Raw genomic sequence first — 25369 nt, 5'->3', positions numbered from 1 at the left:
TATTCTTTTTAGTTGTTCTTTGTTTGCTTTTAAAAGGCTTCCCAATCTTCTGGCTTCCCACTAATCCTCGCCATCTTGTATGCTTTTTCTTTTGCATTTGCGCTGCCCCTGATTTCCCTTGTCAGCCAGGGTTGCCTTATCCTCCTCTTATCATGTTTCCTCTTCCTTGGGATGAATTTCTGTTGTGTCTCCTGAATAACCCCCAAAACTCCTGCTAATGCTGTTCCACCATCTTCCCTGCTCTGGCAGCTCCTCCCTTTTTCTAATTCACTGGAACCTTTCCAGAATGCAGGGAATTTTGGAATATTATAACCGATACCACCACTATCTCTGCTGCGAATTCCTTTAAAACCCTTGGATGTAAGCAATCAGGCCCTGGGGACATGTCGTCCTTTAATCCCAGAGTTTACTTAGTTACTTTTACCCTCGTGATGGTGCTAATTTTAAGTTCCTCCTTTTCTTTAAAAAACATATTTTTCCAAATAAGGGGCAATTTAGTGTGGCCAATCCACCTACACTGCACATTTCTGGTTGTGGGGGTGACACGCACACGGACACGGGAGAATGTGCAAACTCCACATGGACTGGGGCCATGGGCCGATATCGAACCCAGATCCTCGGTGGTGTGAGGCAGCAGTGCTAACCACTGTGTGCCACCCCTGCCCGCCTGAGTTCCTCCGTTTCAACAACCTCTGCAATTACCTGATACTATTGGGATGGTACCAGTATCCTTCACCGTGAAAACTGAGGCAAAATATTGATTTAGTGTCTTGACCATTTGTGTTCCCCCATTATTAACTTCCCAGTCTCTTCCTCTGAGGGAGCAACGTTGATGTTAGCTACTCTCTTCCTTTTTATACATTTATAGAACCTTTGCTATCCATTGTTGTATTTTGCACCAGATTTCTTTCATAATTTATCTTTGCTCTTTTTATTACTTTTAGTAACCCTCTGTTGATCTTTACAAGTTCCCAAACCTCTAGGCTACCATTGACCGTTGCAATGCGTTATGCCTTAGTCTTTTTCTTTTATGTTATCTTTAAATTGCTTACTTAGCCACTGATGCATGTTGCTAATTGTGCTTTTACTTAATTTGCTCTGTTTAATCACCTTGCTCTAGAGTCGCCAGGTATCTTTATGATACCACCTTCTTTGCCCATCGCAGGACACATTCCTTGTCGGTGAAGCGGTGGAACCTTACCAGCATAGCTCTCGACGGCTCGTTCACCTTAGGCTTCCTTGCCAGGATGCTGTGCGCCCTGTCCAGCTCCAGGGGCCGTGGGAAGGCCCCGCGCCTATCAACGTCCCCAGCATCGTGGTCAGAAATGCACTCGCATCCGACCCCTCCACGCCTTTCAGCGAGACCCAGAAGGAGCGAAGCAGTAAGTGGGGGAACTGCGAGATCCATATCTACCAGGACTGGGGTGCAGAGCTTGCTAAGAGGCATGCGGGATTCAACCAGGCCAAAGCGGTCCTCCACAGCAAAGGGGTGAAGTTCGGCTGCTACAACCAGCAAAGCTGTGGGTCACATACCAAGACCGGCACCATCACTTCGATACGCCAGATGAGGCATGGACTTTTATTAGAGCGAGAAGCTGGACTTGAATTAATGGACAGCTGTATGTTGTTGGGGCATCCTGGAGGGGGCGGTGTTTATGTGTAGTTTTCCCCCGTGTTTTCTTTTTTTTTGCCCCTTTGTTCTGGGCCCTCGAGGTTCTGGGTCTGTTTGCTGTTTGTATAGAGCTGCATCACAGGCTGTGGGGACGGCCGGACAACGAGAGCAGTTCGCGGGGTGGGGGGAGTTGTTCAGTCGTCGGGGATAGCACCCAAAGTTTGTTGTTTGTTTGAGCTTTTCTTTCTTGACACATAGGAATCTCTCCCTCACTTGGTTGGGGCGGGGGGGGGGGGGGGGGGGGGAGGCAGTTTGGAGGCCCCTAGAGGAAGCCAACTGTGGGATTGGAGGTAGAGGCGGGAGCGGCCGGGGTCAGCATGAGTCAGCTGACTTATGGGAGAGCAATGGGGGGCAGGGTGGAATTGGGGTTAAGTGGATGCTTGAATTGGGAGAGGGGGATCAAGGGGGTGGGCGGGGGGGAGGGCCGGGATGCTGTTTTGCTGGCTGTAGGGGATGCAACTTTCGGAGTTAAAGGGGGAGTCGGGGCCCGTGGCCTAATAAAGGGGATGGTTAGTCAGAGGTGTGGGGGAGGGGGGTGTAATCAACTCTCCGACCAGGCTGATCATGTGGAAGTTGAGGGGCCTGAAGGCTGGTCAAGGGGGCCCGTGTGTTCTCGCACTTAAAAGCGCTAAAGGCAGACGTAGCCATGCTACAAGAAACGCATCTGAAGTTGCTGATCAAACTAGGCTGAGGAAGGGATGGATGGGGGCAGGTCTTTCACTTGGGGCGGGATGCGAAAGACCGGGGGGGGGGGGGGGGGGGGGGGGGGGGGGGGGTGGGGGGGGGGGGGGGGGGGGGGGGTGTCCCAATCCTGGTGAGCAAACGGGTGACATTTGAGGAAGGGGGTTTTGTGGCGGATACAGGGGGTAGATATATTATGGTGAGCGGCAGGCTGCAGGGGACCCGGAGGGTGCTAGTGAACGTGTAGGCCCGAATTGGTGACGCGGATTTTATGAAGCGAATGTTGAGTAAAATCCCAGACCTGGAGTCATGCAGTCTGGTAATGGGGGGGGGGGACTTTAATACGGCCCTGGACCGGTCTAGATCGGGTAAGAGGCCGGCAGCGGCCAAGGTCCTGAGGGGATTATAGACCAGATGGGGGGAGTGGGCCCATGGAGATTCGCTTGGCCAAGGGTGAAGGAGTTTTCTTTCTTCTCCCACGTCCACAAAGTGTACTTGCAGATCGATTTTTTTCGTGGTGAGCAGGGCGCTAATCTCGAGAGTGGAGGGGGTAGCGTACTCAGCTATTGCCGTCTCAGACCATGCTTCGCACTGGGTGGAGTTGAGGCTGGGGACGGAGAGAGGCCAATGCCCTCTATGGAGACTGGACATAGGGCTATTAGTGGATGAGGAGGTCTGTGGGCGGATTAGGAGGAGTATCCAAAACTATGTGGCGACCAATGATACAGGGGAGGTTTAAGTGAGTATGGTCTGGGAGGCGCTGAAGGCAGTTATCAGGGGGGAGCTAATTTCTATCAGGTCCCACAGAGAGAAGAGGGATAGGATGGAGAGGGAGAGGTTAGTGGGGGAGATACTCAGGATGGACAGGAGGTATGCAGAGTCCCCCGAAGAGGGGCTGCTAAAGGAGCGCCGGAGCCTGCAGACGGAATTTGACTTGCTTACCACAGGGAAAGCAGAGGCTCAGTTGAGGAAGTTACAAGGAGCGGTGTACGAGTATGGGGAGAAGGCAAGTAGGATGTTGGCACACCAACTACGGAAGAGAGTGGCGGCCAGGGAAATTGGGGGAATTACGGATGGGGGGGGGGGGGGGGGGGGGGGGGGAACACGGTCCTGAGCTCGGAAAGGATCAGTGAGATCGTCAAGAATTTCTATGGTAAATTGTATGAGTCAGAATCCTGGAGGGGAGGGAAGGGATGAAACAATTCTTGGACCAACTGAGGTTTCCGAAGGCGGCGGAGGAGCTAGTAGAAGGATTAGGGGCCCCGATTAAGTTGGAGGAGTTGGTTAAAGGTTTGGAGGGTATGCAGTCGGGCAAGGCCCTGGGACCGGACGCATAGAACATAGAACAGTACAGCACAGAACAGGCCCTTTGGCCCTCGATGTTGTGCCGAGCAATGATCACCCTACTCAAACCCACGTATCCACCCTATACCCGTAACCCACAACCCCCCCCCTTAACCTTACTTTTTTTAGGATACTACGGGCAATTTAGCATGGCCAATCCACCTAACCCGCACATCTTTGGACTGTGGGAGGAAACCGGAGCACCCGGAGGAAACCCACGCACACACGGGGAGGACGTGCAGACTCCGCACAGACAGTGACCCAGCCGGGAACCGGACCTGGGACCCTGGAGCTGTGAAGCATTTATGCTAACCACCATGCTACCGTGCTGCCCAAACAGGATAGCCTGTAGAATTCTATAGAAAATTCTCAGAGCTGTTGATCCCGCTTTGGTTGAGAACCTTCAACGAGGCTAAGGAAAGGGGAACCCTTCCCCCGACGATGTTGCGGGTCTTGATTTTGCTCATCTTTAAACGAGATAAGGACCCGTTGCAATGTGGCTCTTACAGGCCAATTTTGCTCCTTAATGTAGACGCCAAATTGTTGACCAAGATCCTGGCCACTGGAATTGAGGACTGTGTGCCGGGAGTGATTAACGAGGACCAGATGGGGTTTGGCAAGGGCAGGCAGCTGAACACGAATGTGCGGAGGCTCCTGAACGTGATCATGATGCTCTCGGAAGGAAGGGATGCAGAAGTGGTGGCTGCAATGGATGCGGAAAAAGCCTTTGATCGGGCGGGAGTGGGAGTACCTGTGGGAAGTGTGAAGCAGATTTGGATTTGGTGAGGAATTCATAGAGTGGGTCAAATTGTTGTATCAGGCCCCCGTAGCGAGTGTGTCCACGAACCAACTGCGGTCGGAGTACTTTAGGCTGCATCGAAGAACGAGGCGGGGTGCCCCCTGTCCCCCCTGCTGTTTGCCCTGGCAATCGAGCCGTTGGCCATGGCGCTGAGGATGTCTAGTAACTGGAGGTGCATCGTGTTTCACTGTACGCGGATGTCCTGCTCCTATATATTTCAGATCCGGTGGAGGGAATGGGGGAAGGTCATGCAGATCCTAAAAGATTTCGGGGATTTCTCGGGGTATAAGTTGAATGTCGGGAAAAGTGAGCTTTTTGTGATCCATGCAAGGGGCCAGGAAAACTGGGAGAGCTCCCGCTCAAGATGGTGGAGAGGAGCTTTCGCTATTTGGGCATACGGGTGGCTAAGAGTTGGGATGCCCTACAAAAGCTCAACCTAACTCGGCTTGTGGATCAGATGAAGGTGGACTTTAAGAGATGGGACATGCTCCCGCTTTCCTTGGCGGGCAGGGTGCAGTCTGTGAAGATGGCGGTCCTCCCCAGGTTCTTGTTCGCCTTCCAGTGCCTTCCCATCCTCATCCCCAAGTCCTTCAAGTTGGTGAACAGGATTATCACGGGATTTGTGTGGGCAAACAAGACCCCGCGAGTTAAAGACTGTTCTTAGAGCGCAGTGGGGGGGGGGGGGGGGGGGGGGGGGGGGGGGGGGGGCAGCGTGCTGGCGCTGCCGAACTTCTGCAGCTATTATTGGGCAGTGAACATATCCATGATTCGGAAATTGGTAGTGGGGGGGGGAAGGCGTGGAAGCGGCTGGAGGCGGCGTCTTGCAGGGATACTAGCTTGGGGCCACTGATAACGGCACCGCTGCCGCTCTCGCCAGCACGGTACACCATGAGCCCGGTGGCGATGGCGGCACTGAGGATCTGGAGTCAGTGGAGAAGGCACAGGGGGGATGTAGGGGCCTCAGTCTGGACCCCGATACGAAACAACCACAGGTTCGTCCCGGGTAGAATAGACAGAAGGTTTCTAAGCTGGCACAGAGCGGGTATCAAAAAGATGGGGGACTTGTTTATAGATGCGACTTTCTCTAGCCTGAAGGCGCTGGAGGAGAAATTTGGTTTGCCCCCGGGGAATACCTTTAGGTACCTGCAAGTTCGCACTTTCTTGAAGAAGGTGGAATTTCTGCTGCTGCCTTCCCGCAGGATACAGGACAGGGTGGTCTCGGGCATGTGGGTAGGAGACGGAAAGGTATCAGACATATACAAGGAGCTGCAGGAGGCGGAGGAGGCCTCGGCGGAGGAGCTGAAGAGCAAGTGGGAGGAGGAGCTGGATGAGGGCCTGTGGGCGGATGCCCAGGGCAGGGTCAATTCCTCCTCATCTTGTGCCAGGCTTAGCTTGATTCAGTTTCAGGTGGTCCACCGGACGCACATGACAGCGGCAAGAATGAGCAAGTTCTTTGGGGTGGAGGACAGGTGTGTGAGGTGTTCAGGGAGCCCAGCAAACCATGTCCATATGTTTTGGGCATGCCCGGCGCTTAAAGAATTCTGGCGAGGCTTTACAAAGGCTATGTCCAAGGTCCTGGACACTCAGGTAAAGCCAAGTCTGGGGATAGCGATATTTAGAGTGTCAGAAGATCAGGGAGTGTAGGAGCTGAAAGAGGCCGGAGTCCTGGCCTTTGCCTCCTTGGTAGCCCGGAGACAGATCTGGTTAATGTGGAGGGATGTGAAACCCCCAAATGTGGAGACTTGGGTTAGTGACATGGCTGGGTTTCTATGTTTGGAGAGGATAAAGTTTGCCTTGAGAAGGTCCTTGCTGGGGTTCTCCAGGCGGTGGCAACTGTTCCTTGACTTTCTCGCGGAACGTTAAGTGAGGAGGTCAGCAGCAGCAGCAAACCGGGGGGGGGGGGGGGGGGGGGGGGGGCGCGGGGATCCGTATGGGTTGTGGATAGATTTGTATTGTAAATTGTAGTTAGCCCACCTTGTTTTGTTAAGTTGTTAATTTTTTTTCCCTTCTTTTGGTAGTGATTTTGTAAACAATTCTGTAAAATCTTGAATAAAAACAAGTTAAAAAAAATTGTTGTTCCAAGAAAAATCTCTAATAGGCTCTATGAACTTTCCCTCTTCCAGTTGATTAACCCAGTCTATATGCATATTATCTTTCTGACAATACACCCAGTATTTCCCTGGTTACGCTGTGTCCAACACTTTCGGGGCCCTCTAGAATACCCCACCAGGACTTCTTTCTCTTGCTATATCTTATTCTACCCAACTGATTCAACGACTTGATCTTCAGTGTCAATATCATTTCTCACTACAGCGCTGATCCCTCTACTAACAAAGCTACACTGCCTCCTTTTCCTGTCTGGCTGTCCTTTCAAACATTGAGTATTCTTGGATATTCAACTTCCAGACCTGGTCTCCTTGTGGCCATGGCTCAGTAATCATCACCAAACAATACACATTTTCTGTTTGTGCTGTTAACTCATTATTTTATTTGAATGTTACAAGCATTCAGATACAAAGCCTCTAAGTTTATCCTATGATTAATTTTCCCTACTCTGTATGATTCCCTGGTGTAATATGAAATTCGCAATCTGTCCCTTCTTTTCATTATCTGGTAAGAATTAGTCTCATCATTAACCAGTACTCTTACCTTACATGTTGATTTTAAAAATTTTCCATGCAAGTAAACCTCCCCCTCCCTCACGACTATTTAGTTTAAAACCCAATCTACAGCCTGAGCTACTTGATTTACCAGGACGCTCATGCTACCAAGGTTCAAGTGGAGCCCGTCCCAACGGGACAACTCCTTCTTTCCGCAGTATTGGTGCCAATGTCTCATGATGGTGAAATTTTAATTCAATAAAAAATCTGGAATTAAAAAGTCTCATGATGATCATGAAACCACTGTTGATTGTCGTAATCATGACCTCCCAACCCATCCCAATCATGACCTCCCTCCCCATCGCAATTATGACGTCAATCCCCATCCCAGTCATAACCTCCCTACCCATCCCAATCCTGACATCCTTCCCCATCTCAATCGTGACCCATCCCAATCATGACTTTCTTCCCCATCCCAATTGTGACCCTCCCTCCCCATCTCAATCGTGCCCTCCCTTCCCATCACAATTGTGACCTCCTCCCCATCCCAATCATTACTTCCCTTCCCATCCCAATCCTGTCCTCTCCCAATTCCCTTCACATCCCAATCCTGACCACCTTCGCCATACCAATTGTAACCTCCCTCCCTATCCCAATCCTAACCATCCTCCATGTCCCAATCACGACGTTTCTCCCCATCCCAATTGTGACCCTCCCTCCCCATCACAATCGTGACCTCTCCCACATCCCAATCGTTACTTCCCTTCTCATCCTAATCCTGTCCTCTCCCCATTCCTTCACATACAAATCCTGACCTCCTTCCCCATACCAGTCATGACCTGCCTTCCCATCCAAATCATGACCTCCCTCCCCATCCCAATCGTGACCTCCCTTCACTTCCTGATCCTGTCTTTACCCCATTCCATTTGTGACCTCCCTCCCCATCCCAATTGCAGCCTTTCTCCCGCATTCCCTCTTGGTTGGCCGGCTCAATCCCATAAGGTTGTAGCCTCCTGCCACTGACATTCCCTCCCACTCAATAGCCAAACTGTCATAATTCTCTGTTGTTATTCTATTTTCACCCTCTTCTTCAACTTCCCTACCTCTCTGTGAAGATCAGGGTCCACTGTTATCCTATGATTAATTTTTCCTACTCTTGTATGATTCCCTGGTGTAATATGAATTTTGCACTTTCATTATTTGGTAACAATTAGCCTCATCATTAACCAGTACTCTCACCTCCTTACATGTTGATTTAAAAAAATTTCCATGCAAGTAAACCCCCCCTCCCTCACGACTATTTAGTTTAAAACCCAATCTACAGCCTGAGCTACTCGATTTACCAGGACACTCATGCTACCAAGGTTCAAGTGGAGCCCGTCCTAACGGGACAACGCCCTCTTTCCCCAGTATTGGTGCCAATGTCCCATGTACTCTGACCCATTTCTTCCACACCAGTCTTTGAACCACACATTTAATCTTATTGGCTTTATGTAAATTCTTGTGGCTCAGGTAGTAATCTGGAGATAATTACCTTTGTGGTTTTAATTTTTAATTTAGCACCAAGCTGCTCATATTCCCTCCACAGAACCTCTTTCTTTGTTTGACCTCAATTGTTGGGACCAAGGGGAGGAGGTTCTGTAGTGGTATTGTCACTGGACTAATGAATCAGAGACCCAGAATAATGCTTTGGAGACCCAGGTTCAAATCCCACCACTGCAGATGGTGAAATTTGAATTCAACAAAAAATCTGGAATTAAAAAGTCTCACGATGATGATGAAACCACTGTCGATTGTCGTAAACATGCAACTGGTTCACTAATGTCCTTTAGTTTTTTTATAAATTTGGAGTACCAAATTAATTTTTTCGAATTAATTGGCAATTTAGCATGGCCAATCCACCTACCTTGCACACCTTTGGGTTGTGGAGGCGAAACCCACGCAAACACGGGGAGAATGTGCAAATGCGACACGGACACTGACCCAGAGTCGGGATCAAACCTGGGACCTTGGCACATGAGGCAGCAGTGCTAACCACTATGCCATCATGCTGCCCTTAATAATGTCCTTCAGGGAAGGAAATCTGTCGCCCTGACTTGGTCTGGCCTATATATGACTTCAGACCCACAGCAATGTGGTTGACTCTTAATTGCCCCCTCAAGAGCAATTAAGGATGGGCAATAAATGCTGGCATAGCCAATGTTATGGGCCAGGGTTTAGAGAACCCCAAAGTTTATCATGGAGTTCACCTGACCCACAACTTTTAATAGATTGTGGTATGGGGAGCATACGGCCCACTCTACAGGTGTGGTACAGCAGAAATCGAAAAGCATTTTTTAAAGCAAAACAATGTTTATTTTATGAACTCAAATTAACCTTTTTAAAACATACAGTGGACATCTTAGCAACCATCAATTTGAATACAACCCCCAAAGAATACAACACTAAGTAATCCTTAATACATTCCCAAACAACATTCAGAAGACAAAATACCCTTTCAACACAAAGATCAGATTTAAATTCACTATTGAGAACAGTTACCACATTGAAATCAGCAAATGAACATTCATAAGCTTGCAGAGATTCATACACATCCAGCTGTGATTTCAATTTCTCCAAAACTAAAATGAAACCAAACCCACCCTGCAGCAAAAAGCCGAAAGCGAAAGTAAAAAGCTGACAAACAGCCCAGCTCCACCTACTCTCTGACATCACTGTAGTAATAAACACCCATTTCTTAAAGGTACTCTCACTACAGTTATTTATATACACACTCATTTATGAACACCCATTTCTTAAAGGTACACCCACTGCAGTTATTCTATGAAAACACCCATTTCTTAAAGGTACTCTCAGATGACACCTCCCCTCAAGAAAAAAAAACAATCAACTTTAAGATGGTTTCATTTTTCACATTTTCACTATCCTTTAAGAAATGCACACAGTAAATATACATTTTCAAAAGATAACACGCAAACAGGTAAAATAATATAGTCAATTTTGTTTTTCTTCCTCCAATTGAAATCCTGAATCGGTGGCCTCATGGTAGCATGGTGGTTAGCATCAATGCTTCACAGCTCCAGGGTCCCAGGTTCGATTCCCGGCTGGGTCACTGTCTGTGTGGAGTCTGCACGTCCTCCCCGTGTGTGCGTGGGTTTCCTCCGGGTGCTCCGGTTTCCTCCCACAGTCCAAAGATGTGCGGGTTAGGTGGATTGGCCATGCTAAATTGCCCGTAGTGTAAGGTTAATGGGGGGATTGTTGGGTTATGGGTCTACGGGTTACGTGGGTTTAAGTAGGGTGATCATTGTTCGGCACAACATCGAGGGCCGAAGGGCCTGTTCTGTGCTGTACTGTTCTATGTTCTATGTTCTCGGTTGACAGTCTCTTTGAACAAGAATGTCTTTGCATGATCCATTCATTTCTCTACGCCTCGGCATTTCTCTTTAAAGTCAGATACTTCTGTTCAATCTGATCAGAGTTCTTTCTAATTTTCCCACACAAGAGCATTGGTTATCACAGTTTTCAGGCAGTCAAATACCTGTTGAAACTACGCTGTGCACTGAAATTTACGACGTTTCTTCAACAAGTCCATCAGTGGAGCAACCACGCAACAAAGATTTTTCACAAATGTTCGATCAAATCCACTCATGTCATGAAATTGCATTATTTCCCTTGTGTCGAGGGTATTGAAAACTCCTCAATAACTGTTGTCTTCACATCCCGTGGGACCATTCGACCCTGTCCATTTTTATAGCCAAGGAATGTGACTTGTGCTTTTCCAAATTCACTTTTGGTTTATCAGCAAACCCGCCTCCTGAAGTCGATCGAATAACTCCATCAGATGTTTTAAATGTTCTTTCCATGTCTGGCTGAAAATTACCAGATCATCGATGTATACCGCACAATTGGGTAATCCTGAACCGACTTTGTTAGTTAACCGTTGAAATGTGCTGGAGCATTTTCATGTCAAAAGACAAAACGTTGAATTGGTATATACCATCTGGAGTCCACAAAAGTTGAAATCCTCCTTCACCCTTTCGGATCAAGGTACCTGCCAGTAACCTTTAATTAAATCCAGTTTGGAAATAAAAGCTGATTGTCCCACTTTCTCAATGCAATCCTCCAAACATGGGATAGGACAAGAGTCCGTTCTTGTAACTGCATGACCCTTTCTATAGTCCACACACAACCGTTGGGTACCGTCTGGTTTTGGTACCATCACTATGGGTGAGCTCCATTGGCTGCAACCCATTTCAATTATGGCATTTTTCAGCATACTCTCAATCTCTTTGTTAACCTGTGCCAATTTTAAAGGCTTAAGTCTATATAGATGTTGTTTGATTGGAACAGCATTTTCCACATCTACATCATGTATAGCCATTTTAGTACTTCCCAATTTATCTCTACAAACTTGCCCACGTGATATCAATAACTCTTTCAGTTCACAGTTCGTTTTTCTTCTGGAAGGTAACTCAACAATTTATCCCAATTTTTAAGAACATCCTAATTTTCCAATTTAATTTGCGGTATGTCAAATTCACAGTCATCTACATTTGGTTCGTCACTTTGAGTTAGAATCATTAAAAACCGCCTCCTTTTCTCTCCCCTTTCAAAGTACCTTTTAAGCATATTCAGATGACACACTTGGTGAGTTTTCCTTCTATCTGGCCTTCTTACCACATAATTCACCTCACTTAATTTCCTTCAATCTGATAAGGTCCACAAAACCTTGCGTTTAAAGGTTCACCTACCACTGCTAACAATACTAAAACTTTATCTCCACTGGCAAAATTATGAACTTTGGATTTCTTGTCCGCTACCCATTTCATCACATTTTGTGAAACTTTTAAATGCTGTCTGGCCAATTCACCTGCTCTATTTAATCATTCCCTAAAATTTGACACGTAATCCAATAATGTAATTTCCGACTGCTCATTCACCAAATTTTCCTCAATAAATTTAAGTGGTCCCCTTACCTCATGACGAAAAATTAGTTCAAAAGGACTGAATTTGGTTGACTCATTAGGTGCATCCCTAATTGCAAACAGTATGAATGGAATTCCTTTGTCCAATCCTCTGGATAATCTTGACAATAAGCCCTCAACTTTGTCTTTAATGTCTGATGCCACCTTTCTAACGCTCCCTGCGATTCTGGATGGTACGCAGTTGATTTAAATTGTTTTATTCCGAAGCTATCCATAACTTCTTTGAATAACCTTGAGGTAAAATTCGATCCTTGATCCAATTGTATTTCTGTGGGTTGTCCATATCTAGTAAAGAATTTAAGTAATTCCTCCACAATGTTTTTAGCTGTAATATTACATACTGGAATGGCCTCTGGAAATCTGGTAGACACATCCATTATAGTCAAGATATTGATTCCCACTTTTTGTTTTAGGAAGCGGTTCTCGGCAAATCAATTAGGACCCGTGTAAAAGGTTCCTCAAATGCTGGAATGGGTATTAAGGCGCTGGTTTTATCACTGCTTGAGGTTTCCCTGTCACTTGGCATGTGTGACATGATTGACAAAATTTAACTGCATCTTTATGTCGTCCAGTGGTTATTGCAGATGGGGGCTTTGTCAGACATTCCGATCAGTCCGAATTGCTGCCGTAGTTGATTCTGCGTCTGGAGGGTGGCTATCACCATGGGCTGCTGGAGTGTTCTTGGGTGGGGATGGGAGTGTCGTGTGGTGAGGGCCTAGAGAGAGGTCCCCTTGCAGGAGACCTTCTCCGCGCGCAACCACTTGGCTTCAGGCTCCTTTATCCATCCCATCACTCTTTCCGTTATCACTGCCCAGTGGTAGAATTGTAGATTGGGGAGGGCTAGCCCTCCCCTGGATTTTGTCTTTTGTGGGACATTCTTTGTGATCCTAGCATTTCCCCCCTCCCCCCATACAAATGCCATGGTTAACTTGTCCAGTGAATTAAAACGGGTCTTGGGGATATAGATTGGGATGGATCTTGTAGGAAGAGGTGCCTGGGCAGTACGTTCATTTTGATCACCTGTACTCTCACTGCCAGGGAGAATGGGAGTGTGTTCCATCTCTGCAGGTCCTTTTTGACTTCCTCTGTCAGACTGTCTCCCCATACCAATTCTGACCTCCCTCCCCATTTCAATCCTGACCTCCTTCCCCATCCCAATCCGGGCCTCCAGCCCCATTCAATCCTACCTCCCTCCCCATCCCAATCCTATCCTCTCCCCATTCCCTCCCCATCCCAATCTTGACCTCCCTCCCCATTCTAATCGTAACCTCCCTCCCAATCCCAATCATGACCTTGCACCCCATTCCAATCGTGACCTCCATCCCAATCCCAATCATGACCTCCCTCCCCATCCCAATCATGACCTCCCTCCCCATCTCAATTATGACGTCAATCCCCATCCCAGTCATAACCTCCCTACCCATCCCAATCCTGACATCCTTCCCCATCTCAATCGTGACCCTCCTCCCCATCCCAATCATGACTTTCTTCCCCATCCCAATTGTGACCCTCCCTCCCCATCTCAATCGTGCCCTCCCTTCCCATCACAATTGTGACCTCCTCCCCATCCCAATCATTACTTCCCTTCCCATCCCAATCCTGTCCTCTCCCAATTCCCTTCACATCCCAATCCTGACCTCCTTCGCCATACCAATTGTAACCTCCCTCCCTATCCCAATCCTAACCATCCTCCATGTCCCAATCACGACGTTTCTCCCCATCCCAATTGTGACCCTCCCTCCCCATCACAATCGTGACCTCTCCCACATCCCAATCGTTACTTCCCTTCCCATCTTAATCCTGTCCTCTCCCCATTCCTTCACATACAAATCCTGACCTCCTTCCCCATACCAGTCATGACCTGCCTTCCCATCCAAATCATGACCTCCCTCCCCATCCCAATCGTGACCTCCCTTCACTTCCTGATCCTGTCTTTACCCCATTCCATTTGTGACCTCCCTCCCCATCCCAATTGCAGCCTTTCTCTGCATCCCTCTTGGTTGGCCGGCTCAATCCCATGAGGTTGTAGCCTCCTACAACTGACATTCCCTCCCACTCAATAGCCAAACTGTCATAATTCTCTGTTGTTATTCCATTTTCACCCTCTTCTTCAACTTCCCTACCTCTCTGTGAAGATCAGGGTCCACTGTTATCCTATGATTAATTTTTCCTACTCTTGTATGATTCCCTGGTGTAATATGAATTTTGCACTTTCATTATTTGGTAACAATTAGCCTCATCATTAACCAGTACTCTCACCTCCTTACATGTTGATTTTAAAAAATTTCCATGCAAGTAAACCCCCCCTCCCTCACGACTATTTAGTTTAAAACCCAATCTGCAGCCTGAGCTACTCGATTTACCAGGACACTCATGCTACCAAGGTTCAAGTGGAGCCCGTCCCAACGGGACAACTCCCTCTTTCCCCAGTATTGGTGCCAATGTCCCATGTACTCTGACCCATTTCTTCCACACCAGTCTTTGAACCACACATTTAATCTTATTGGCTTTATGTAAATTCTTGTGGCTCAGGTAGTAATCTGGAGATAATTACCTTTGTGGTTTTGATTTTTAATTTAGCACCAAGCTGCTCATATTCCCTCCACAGAACCTCTTTCCTTGTTTGACCTCAATTGTTGGGACCAAGGGGAGGAGGTTCTGTAGTGGTATTGTCACTGGACTAATGAATCAGAGACCCAGAATAATGCTTTGGAGACCCAGGGTCAAATCCCACCACTGCAGATGGTGAAATTTGAATTCAACAAAAAATCTGGAATTAAAAAGTCTCACGATGATGATGAAACCACTTTCGATTGCTGTAAACATGCAACTGGTTCACTAATGTCCTTTATTTTATTTTATAAATTTAGAGTACCAAATTCATTTTTTCCAATTAAGGGGCATGGCCAATCCACCTACCTTGCACATATTTGGGTTGTGGAGGCGAAACCCACGCAAACACGGGGAGAATGTGCAAACTCCACACGGACAGTGACCCAGAGCTGGGATCGAACTTGGGACCTCGGCATCGTGAGGCAGCAGTGCTAACCACTGTGTCATCATGCTGCCCTTAATAATGTCCTTTAGGGAAGGAAATCTGTCGTCCTTACCTGTTCTGGCCTATATGTGACTCCAGACCCACAGTAATGTGGGTGACTCTTAATTGCCCCCTAAAAAAAACATGGGCCACGACAACTGGATCCCCTTCTGCTCCAAGTTCCTTTCCTGTCCAGGTGAGATTTTCTCACCCCTGGCACCAGGTAGGCAACACAGCCTTCGGACCCTCGATCCTGTCTACAGAGAACTGTGTCTACTCTCCTAACTATACCATCCCTGACTACTACTACATTTCTCTTTTCTCCCTGTACCATGACGCTATGGTAAATTGCACATCCTCCCTACAGTCCCTGCTCCCGTCCACACAGGAAGCAAGAATCTCAAATCTGTTGGACAGGACAGGGGCTGTGCCTCCTGCAGTGCTACCTCTTGGAACCCTCTTCCTGCCTCATTCGTACTCACACCTTCCTGTTCCTGACCACTGTCGTAATTCAAGGTAATTAATCTAAGGGGTATGACTGCCTCCTGAAACATAGTGTCCAGGTAAGATGAGGAACCAAAGGACTGCGCATCTCGGGGAAGGGAGGTGGGAGGGGGGGCGGAAGGAAGGTGGGGAAACTACAAGAGAAGAGGAAGAGTGCTGAAGCCAAAGTGGGGAACGGGGGGGGGGGGGGGGGGGAATTATAGACCGATTCAGAGGGCAACGAAATGTACACAGAGTTAATTAAACGAAGGACAAAATAAACCTCTGCACAATAAAGTAAATTAGCGCTGGCAAAAAAAATGTAATGTATACAGTCAACAACTGTTCATAAATAATAGAAAAGCCATTAAAAAGATTTTCAAAAAGAAAATCACGAGGGATCTAGCGGGAGGAGATCAGGAGAAACTGTTCTGATTGGCTGAATACTAGTTGTTCCTTTGCTTTGTGGTGATTGTTGTATGTCATGATTTGGCCTGCGCGATAGTGGTCCTCTTTTTTGCTGCACCGTTTCTATTCCAGTTGCCTTGCGACATTGTCAAAGGGTATATGGGAGACTGGAAATCTGTGTGCGTAATAACCTGCCCACTAAGAGTTCTGACGCAGCCAGGCCGTTCTGCATTGGCATTGATCATGACTTGGTACGGCTAAGTCAACGTCATTTTTTTTTACTTCAAAAAGGATTTGGCAGTATGATCCCCTCTCTCACCCTCCCGGTTTGGTCTGTGGGTAGCTACGCGAGCTGGTGATGTGGACCAAGCTATGTGTCACTGAAGCTTTTGAAGCAGTCATTGACAAACTTCATGCCATTGCCAGAGGCAACTAAATCAGGCATGATGTGTGTGACAAAAACGTCCTTGTATGGCCAATGACCACTGCCACGGTGGGCTCTTATTGTCATTTGACATCGATCCACTGACAGTAATAATCCAAAACTATCAAAAAAGGTTTTATCCGTGAAGACAAGAAGATTGATCCTGATGAATGGTCGGGATGGGAATGAGGACGCTATCAGTTGTTCCTTGTGGTCTTGCCTATGGATAGCACAACAAATAGTGCAATGAAATCATATGTTCAGTAACTTTGGAGATGTCTAGCCGGCAGACTAATTTGTGAGCCCTGCGCTTGGTGATACCCAGGTGTCCCTGGTGTAGCCATTGGAGAATGTCTAGCCGGAGGATCTGGGAAAGACAATTTGATCATTATCAGCTAACAAGTCATCCATAGGACTACGATGAAAAAACTGTTCAAAGTGCTGCTTCAGAATACAATTGCTCGGAACGTCACAGGCCAACACAATATTTCTGTACCTGTGTTCACTTGGCATCAGCTTTCTGGGCTGCTCAAATTTCATCTGAGTCGCCAAGAGGAACATGATAGACAAGGAGATGTAAAACTCCATATACATGTACGCAGTATACATCGTCCTTTGCCGGTTTCCCCACAGGAATTGTGGGACAAAGCATCAACTGTGATTTGCTGTTTATCTTAGATATAGTCTGTAGTGGCATGAAATTCGATGAGCCATAATCAAAACCTTAGAATTTGGCGTGGGATCTGCACTGATATTTTGGTGTTAAGCAGGGTAACTAATGGTTTATGATTTTCATTATAATGAAGGAAAAACACTGAATATAGACTGGAAATATTGGGCGGAACCTGACCATATTTTTTCAAAGTGTCAGGCTCAGACTGAAAACCGGTGGGTAACTCTCCAGCTACAAAGAGCAGTTTCACTCCAGATCTTGAGCCTCTGAAAAAGAAATCGGTGGGTGTGGTTTTTGCCATCAGTCTGGCGTGTGGTGCCTGATAGAGCTGGCAAAGCTGGCTCCACAGAGATGAGGACATCAGCTTTAAAGGACGCTCCGACCAGAACTAAAGTCGAACCCCCAGTCCCCCCACCACAGAGGCTTTGGTGGCTCTCTCCCTCCCCCTCCAGCACAATCACCTCTGCCCCTCCCAGGGCGAACAACCACTACAGAAGTATCACTGATGTTCCACTCTCACTGCCTGCTCTCCCCCATCCACACTACCCCATGCCTGCACGTTTCCCCCCTCAATGGCTTTGGTGCTCTCGCCTACCCCCCCCCCCCCCCCCAACCAATGGGGCTACCCAGAGGGCCCTCTCCAGGCTCTGCCCCATGGCACAGGTTGCATTGTCAAGCTGGTTGTGCCAGGTTGGCAGTGCCATCTATTGCCGAGGGGCAGTGACAGGGGTCTGTCCGGACATGTCCCTCTCCTCCCTGGCAATTCTTACCTTTCTCCCGCGGGGGATCCTCTCAACTGATTCACGTCTTCAAATAGCTGTTGCCACGTCGGTGAGGTATGAATATTCAGTGAGGGGGATCCTGTGGTGCCGGGGCTGTGTAATTAGATGGGAATGTATACAAAACAATTAAAACGAGGTTCTCACCTTTGCGGGCAGGAACCTTGTGACATTACCGACGAGGGACGTGGAAAATCGGGAAGCGTGATCTCACAGCTGAGAATCGTGTTTCCCAATTCTCTCTGCATTTCCTATCTGCGTTGCCGTTCTCTCTGATGGTGAATCCGGGTTGAAAATTGACCCCACCGAATTTTAAATAAAACCTGAGCTTTTTTAAATAGACATACAAGCCAAAGGTGGCCGAGGATGTAAAGTTTGAACTAACTGGCTGAATTGCTGGTGGATGAGATTCTGAGAGACAATGGAATCGAATCCTGTATCCAGATAAAGATACTTCTAAAGCATGCAGAAACTAATTGCCATCTCTGGCAGAGATAATGGGTGATGAGTATCGTCTCTTCAAAAAATACCTGGTGCATAATGTGCCGACAGATCTGTGGTTTGCCTTTCAGGAACATACAAAGATGGGGATAAAGGTCAGATGAAAAGCTTCCCCAAGAGCGTGTGCGTGTGACCAGTGCTGGAGTAACGGAATGTCTGTGGTATCAAAGAAGAAGCCAGCAAGCAGCAGCATCTTTGCAAAAGCCTTTTGCAGATCTCTCTCTCTCTGACTGTTGAAGTAAACAAAGTCAGCAGGAACCACAGTTGACATGGAAACAGGGAAGCTATTCTGCCAGACTGCATAACACTGGAACCTTGAAACTAACTTGACCTGCTGAAGTCAGCGCTACTGGAATTTTGAATTGTCACAGCTGCAGTGCTCAATCATCGACACCTCATGAGTCAAGGACTCATACCCTTTTTGTTTTGCATACCTTTTTTGTACATACTTTGGACTCAATAATCTTTTATTAATGCCTTATATTAACACTGCGATTAAGTTACTGTGGAAAGTTTGCAGTTTGGAATTGGGGTTGCGAAATTTTGATATTTATGTAACTAACAATTCATCAGAGACAATTGCTTATGCAGACCATAACCCATTGAAGTTTTTGGAGAAGTTTAAAGATCGAAAGGTAAGATGGTTAAATGGAGTTTATTGCTCCAACCATTTAACTTGAAAATTATACATGTAAAAAGAAGAGAAAACATGATTGCAGATGCTTTATCATGACTTTGAGGTGCAAGAAGAATGGAACATTCAGACCTGGGAAAGACAGACTGAAATGGTCTATTCTGATGTTTACATTTGCATGCATAATATGATGAGATATGTATCATATAGTGTAATAGTAGTGTTTAATAATGAATAGTGTTTGAAGTTGAAGAAGCCTTCGAAAATGAAGCCAATTGTTATATTGCTGGTTCATTTTTAAGGGGAGGTATGATGAATTTAAAAATTGTTATATATTATATTTTATATTCAGGGCAGTAATGTTATTAAACGCCTGGGTTAAAGTATATATTTGTTGCAGTAATATTATTAAAGAATCTAGGTTAAGGTATCTAGACTCTGTGTCTTCTAAAGCTGTAATTAAGAAGTCATGAAAGGTGAGGGCTTGATTGATTCTAGCCATTTACATGTACAGGGCTAATGGGATATTGTTATGATTGCTGGAGATTCCCTGGAGAGTAGATAATTTATGCGGGGTTGTTTTTGTCCTAGCTTGAAAATTTTTTTAAATTCCAGAATCCAAGACACACTTGGCGCCGAACATTTTAAATAAGGGATACTCCACCTGTACCTGCGAGTGACTCAATGTAAAAGTCATAAGAACTCCCAGGGTACCAAGTAAGAAGAACATGCTGGGTCTGCTTTCTGTGAACACAAATTAGCTAATCTTTCAGAGGCCAGCAACCAGGATAATGCTTTTGACCTGGATTTGAATCCAACCACACCGATCGATGGAATTTAAATTCAACCAGTTAAATCTGGAATTAAAAGTCTAATAATGATGCTGAATCCAATGTCGATTGTTATAAAATCCTATCTGGTTCACTAATGACCTTTAGGGACAGAAATCTGCCGTCTTTATCTGGTCTGGCCTACATTTGACTTCAGGCCTAAGCAATGTAGTTGAACTTTAAAAAAATATTTCTTTATTCTCCTCCTTTTTCGCATTTTCTCCCAAATTTACACCCACCAACAATAAACAATAATCAGTAATAAACAATAATCAGGAACAAATATGTCAATCCCCATATCGATAACAATGATCCCATCCTCCCACCAAACCCAAAACATTCGCCTGCATGTTCACATAAACAACTGATGGAGAGGCTGCCCTCCAATCCATCAGGATCCGCCTTCAGGCGATCAGCGAGGCGAAGGCTACAACATCTGCCTCCGCACCCGTTTCCAACCCTGGCTGGTCCGAGACCCCAAATATGGCCTCCCGGGGGCCCGTGTCCAGTTTCACGTGCACTACTTTAGAAATTATCCTAAAAGCCTCCTTCCAGTAATCCTCTAGCTTTGGACAGGACCAAAACATATGAACGTGGTTAGCAGGGTCCCTCCGCAACTCTCACACACATCTTCTACTCCTTCAAAGAATCGGCTCACCCTTGCCCTCGTGAGGTGTGCTCTGTATACCACCTTCAGCTGTATCAGCCCCAACCACGCGCACAAGGTGGAGGCATTCATTCTCTGGAGCACCTCACACCAGAACCCCTCCTCCATATCCTCTCCCAACTCTTCCTTCCACTTTGCTTTGATCCTTTCCAGCGGTGCCTTCTCCCCCTTCAAAATAGCTCTGTAAACCGCTGACACTACCCCCTTCTCCAGTTCCCCTGTCGTCAGCACCTCCTCCAGCAATGTGGAGACCGGCTCCTCCGAGAAGTTCTGTATCTCCTTTCTAGCAAAATCTCGAACCTGCATGTATCTAAACATTTCTCCCTGCTCCAGCCCATACTTCGCTTCCAGCTCCTTCAATCCTGCAAACCAACCCTTAAGAAAAAAATCCTTCAGTGTCTTAATCCCCTTCTCCTCCCATTTCCCAAAATTTCCATCCCACCTCCCTGGCTCAAATCTTTGGTTCCCCCGAATCGGCATTTCCCTTGACCCTGCCCCCAACCCGAAGTGCTGGCGAAACTGCCTCCAAATTCTCAACAAAGCTATTATTACCGGACTCCCTGAGTACTTCCCCGGGGCTATCGGGAGTGGCGCTGTTGCTAGTGCTTTCGATCTCGAACCCCCGCACAAACTCTCCTCCATTGTGACCCACTGGGAATCAACCCCTCTGACCCAGCTCCGCACCTTCTCCACATTCGCCGCCCAGTAGTAAAACATCAGGTTCGGAAGACCCAAACCCCCTACCTGGCTTCCCCTCTGTAGCAGCACCTTTCTAACTCTGGCCATCTTCCCTCTCCATATGAACGACGTAATCCTTTCCTCAATCTCTCTGAAAAAAGCCTTTGGCAGGAAAATCGGCAGGCATTGAAAAATAAACAGAAATCGTGGCAACACGTTCATTTTTATCGCCAGTACCCGACCCGCCAGTGACAGAGGGAGACCATCCCACCTTGCCAGATCAGCTTTCACTCTCCCCACCAAACTAGAAATGTTGTACCTGCGGAGCCCCCCCCCCCCACCCCCACCCCCACCCCCGCCCCCCCCACTCCCGGGCAACCTGCACCCCAAGGTACCTAAAGTGAGTCCCTGCCCTAGGGAATGGCAGCACCCCCACCCCTGCCCCCACACCCGGCCGAGATACCGCAAAATACTCACTCTTGTCTAGATTTAGCTTGTACCCCGAGAAAGACCCAAACACTCGAAGCAGCTCCAATAGTTCCCCTATCGACATACTCAGTTCTGACACGTACAACAGCAAGTCATCGGCATATAAGGACACCCTATGCTCTATCCCCCCCCCCCCCCCCCCCCCCCCCCCCCCCCCGGCACTATTCCTTTCCATACCCCCGAATTTCTTAATGCGATGGCCAATGGCTTAATTGCGAGTGCAAACAGCAGGGAGGACATAGGACATCCCTGCCTAGTCCCACGGTGGAGAGAAAAGTATCTCGAGCTGATGTTGTTTGGGCAGACACTCGCCCTCGGGTCCTTATATAGCAGCTTTACCCAATTCACATATCTTGGTCCAATTCCAAACCGCTCCAGAACTGCCATCAAGTACCCCCAGTCTACCAGGTCGAACGCCTTCTCAGCGTCCAATGCCACAACCACCTCGGTTTCCTTCCCCTCTGCCGGTGCCATAATGACGTTCAATACCCTTCTAACGTTTGAAAAGAGCTGCCTCCCTTTCACGAACCCCGGCTGATCTTCACCTATCACCTTCGGGAGGCACTCTTCCAGCCTACCCGCTGTGGTAGTCACCACTGTCGTATACATATATATCGCAGATGAGGTGTATTACGGTAAGGCTCCTGGACTACAGGTACGGGGGTAGATCCCTGCCTGCTGGCATGTGGGCTCTCCGAGCTGCAGCCATTTCGGCAGCAGCTGCGGGAGGCTACACATCTCTGCGTAATAAAGCCTCGATTACACTCAACTCTCGTCTCGTCGTAATTGATAGTGCATCAATTTATTACGCAGAGATTTTACAACGATGGATCTCCGCATCAAATCTGATTGGCTGCAGCTGCACCCTCAAGCAGATAACGCCAAGTCTGCCTTCGCACATTGGCTAGCTTGCTTTGAAGCATGCATCGGATCTGCGACGGAACCACCCTCAGAGGCACAGAAACTCCAGATTCTGTATGTGCAGCTGAGCTCCGATATCTTTCCCTTCATCCGGGACGCTGAGGCTATGGCATTACTGAAGGAGAACTACACTCAGCAGACCAACAAAATCTATGCCAGGCACCACCTGTCCACGCGGATCAACTCCCCGGTGAGTCTGAGGAAGGTTTCTGCCGTGCCCTGCACACCCTGGCGAGGGACTGCGATTGTCAGGCTGTTTCAGCCGTTGAACATTCTGAACTCCTAATTAGGGACGCTTTCGTTACAGGCATAGGGTCGGCATACATCCGCCAGCGCCTCTTAGAAGGGGCTACCCTCGACCTCGCGGCGACCAAGAAACTTGCAATCTCACTAACAGTCGTGTCCCGCAATGTACAGGCGTACGCCCCCAACCTCCAGGACATCATGGACCCCGCCAGCAAACACCCCATCGTGGACCCCACCAGCGACCGCCCCCAGCCAACCCCAAGCCTGCGCTGCGCGGCAGCCAACCAACCTCGGGGGACTCAAGTGCTACTTCTGTGGACAGACAAAGCACCCCTGGTAGCGCTGCTCGGCGCTGAGCACGCTCTGCAAGGTCTGCGGGAAGAAAGAACATTTCGCTGCTGTGTGCCAGGCCCGCTTGATCGTCGCTGTAACCAGGCCCATTGTCCCCGCACCCCGCACGTCCGACCCGTGGACGCCGCCATCTTCCTCGCCTCAGAACACGTACGGCCCGTGGGTGCCGCCATCTTGCTTGCCTCAGGACACATGCGGCCCGTGGGCGCTGCCATCTTGCTCACCTCAGAACACGTGCGGCCCGTGGGCGCCGCCATCTTGCCCTCATCAGGCCTCGTGCGGCCCGTGGGTGCGGCCATCTTTAACGCTGCCCGCCACGTGCGCCCCATGGGCGCTGCCATTTTTCCCCCCTCAAGACCCCTGCTCGTTGGGCACCTCACCTGGCCACTCATAGTCTGCAACTGTCGCCGACCAGCCAGGGGCCTCCCAACACCAGCCGCATCTCGCCTCCATCACCGCGTCGACGATGGTGAAGGTCGATGAGCACACAACATCTTCTGGACTTCTGGGAGCACTGAGAGCTTCATCCACCCGGATACGGTAAGGCGCTGCTCCCTCACAGTACACCCCATTAACCAGAAAATCTGCCTGGCCTCTGGATCCCACTCCGTGGCGATCCGGGGGTACTGCACCACCACCCTCACCATCCAGGGCGTGGAGTTCAGTTGCTTCCAGCTCTACGTCCTCCCAAATTTCTGCGCTGTCTTGCTACTCGGCCTGGACTTCCAGTGCAACCTCCAGAGGCTAACCCTGAAATTTGGCGTTCCACTACCACCCCTTACCGTCTGCGGTCTCATGACCCTTAATGTCGACCAGCCTTCTCCTCAGCCCAGATTGTAAACCCGTCGCCACCAGGAGCAGACGGTACAGTGCCCAGGACAGGACCTTCATCAGGTTTGAGGTCCAGTGGCTGCTACGGGAAGCCATTATCGAGGCCAGCAACAGCCCCTGGAGAGCCCAAGTGGTAGTTGTGAAAACTAGGAAGAAAAACAGGATGGTCGTTGACTACAGTCAGACCATCAATCGGTACACGCAGCTCGATGCGTACCCCCTCCCACGCATATCTGATATGGTCAATCAGATTCCACAGTACCGGGTCTTCTCTACAGTGGGCCTGAAATCTGCCTACCACCAACTCCCCATTCGCAAGGCGGAACGCCCATACACCCCGTTTGAAGCGGACGGCCGCCTTTACCACTTCCTTTGGGTTCCCTTCGGCGTCACTAACGGGGTCTCAGTCTTCCAATGGGAGATGGACCGAATAGTTGACCGGTACGGACTGCGGGCCACCTTCCCGTACCTGGATAACATCACCATCTGTGGCCACGATCAGCATGACCACGACACTAACCTTTCCAAATACCTCCACACCGCCAAACTCCTCAACCTAACGTACAACAAGGAGAAGTGCATGTTCAACACTAACCGATTAGCCATGTGGTTCAAAATGGAGTTCTAAGGCCCGACCCGGATCACATGCACCCCCTCATGGAACTCCCCATTCCCCACTGCCCCAAGGCCCTCAAACGATGCCTGGGGTCACCCGGTTTTTTTACTTGATAAAGGCCCGCAATCTGCCCTACTCCATCGAGGTCAGGGCTATCACTAGAGACTGCTAAGTCTGCGCGGAGTGTAAACCGCACTTCTACCGGCCAGACCGAGCACACCTAGTGAAGACCTCCCGCCCCTTTGAACGCCTCAGCGTGGATTTCAAAGGGCCCCTCCCCTCCACCAACCGAAACACGTACTTTCTTAACGTGGTCGACGAATACTCCAGATTCCCCTTTGTTGTCCCATGCCCAGATATGACGTCTGTCACTGTCATTAAAGCCCTCAACACCATCTTCGCTCTGTTCGTTTTCCCTACCTACGTCCACAGCGATCGGGGGTCCTCATTTATGAGCGATGAGCTGCGCCAGTACCTGCTCAGCAAGGGCATTGCCTCGAGCAGGACGACCAGTTACAACCCCGGGGGAAACGGGCAAGTGGAGCGAGAGAATGGGACGTTCTGGAAGGCCGTCCAGCTGGCCCTACGGTCCAAGAATCTCCCGGCCTCCCGCTGGCAAGAGGTCCTCCCCAACGCTCTTCACTCCATTCGGTCGCTCCTTTGCACTGCGACGAATGAAACCCCCCATGAACGTCTCTTTGCCTTCCCCAGGAAGTCCAC

The 25369-nt window shown here is 48.6% G+C and overlaps 1 long non-coding RNA gene across 1 annotated transcript in view; it reads left to right on the top strand.

Annotated features, from left to right (window-relative positions):
- The window catches only part of LOC119953570, a 53605-nt gene extending 34263 nt beyond the window's left edge, over nt 1–19342 (top strand). The window contains exon 3 of the long non-coding RNA XR_005458049.1: nt 18458–19342. This is a non-coding gene — a long non-coding RNA (uncharacterized LOC119953570). The remainder of the gene's footprint in view (nt 1–18457) is intronic.
- Nucleotides 19343–25369: the final 6027 nt, after the last annotated feature.

This window comes from Scyliorhinus canicula, chromosome 18, assembly GCF_902713615.1.
Source record: "Scyliorhinus canicula chromosome 18, sScyCan1.1, whole genome shotgun sequence".
NCBI classification, from domain to species: domain Eukaryota; kingdom Metazoa; phylum Chordata; class Chondrichthyes; order Carcharhiniformes; family Scyliorhinidae; genus Scyliorhinus; species Scyliorhinus canicula.
This window is presented reverse-complemented; position numbering and strand designations above follow the sequence as displayed.